The sequence below is a fragment of the Triturus cristatus genome, chromosome 4_1 (genome assembly GCF_964204655.1).
Source record: "Triturus cristatus chromosome 4_1, aTriCri1.1, whole genome shotgun sequence".
NCBI classification, from domain to species: domain Eukaryota; kingdom Metazoa; phylum Chordata; class Amphibia; order Caudata; family Salamandridae; genus Triturus; species Triturus cristatus.
Window position 1 is genome coordinate 293,138,921 of NC_140585.1, and position 740 is coordinate 293,139,660.

The window sequence follows — 740 nt, forward strand, 5'->3', positions numbered from 1 at the left end:
CACAGTAGCAAATGTTTTTTTGTTGTCGATTTATGCAAGATACGTACAAAATACAGAGAAATTTAAGTTACGTATTACCTTGTAAAAGGAGGAGTCAGTTGCGGTTGCTGCACTGACATCACAAAGAGCCGCGCTGGTATTGGTAGGACAGTGGGTGGGTGACTTACGCAAGGTTTGTAAAGGAGGGGTCAGTAGAAAGGATTGATATTGACGTCACTTAAAGCCGCGCTAGTATTGGCTAAATGCACAGAGTAAGTTGAGTTCTAATTGGATACGAAAATAAGAGACGCGCTAGTTTTGGAGGAAAAATTGAGTAACTATAAACATAAAAGTCCCAAGAATAATAATAGACAAAGGATTGTGTATGTACGAACCCACATTAACTGGGAGTCGGCCAGATAGAAATTATTTAGGGTTTGCTTACCAGCAATATTTGAGAGGAAGATCACGAAAAATGTATGGTGAGAAAAGGAAAATGTCATTTATGCAGAAAATAAAGAATTATTTCAAGAAAGATAAGCCTGTTAAAACTAGAGAAGGAATTCTTATTCCTCCTCCGAAAACTCCCGCATCCTACATGATGGTAGAGAGAGGTTATCATACTTGTGTATGGTTAGAAAATTGGATCGAATACACAAAGAATGATGGAATTTTGGCTTTCCCAGAATACGGAACATTTAATGGGAGAATTTTGCATAATCTGCGTACAAGAATGAATGAATTAGAACCCAGACCTAGAT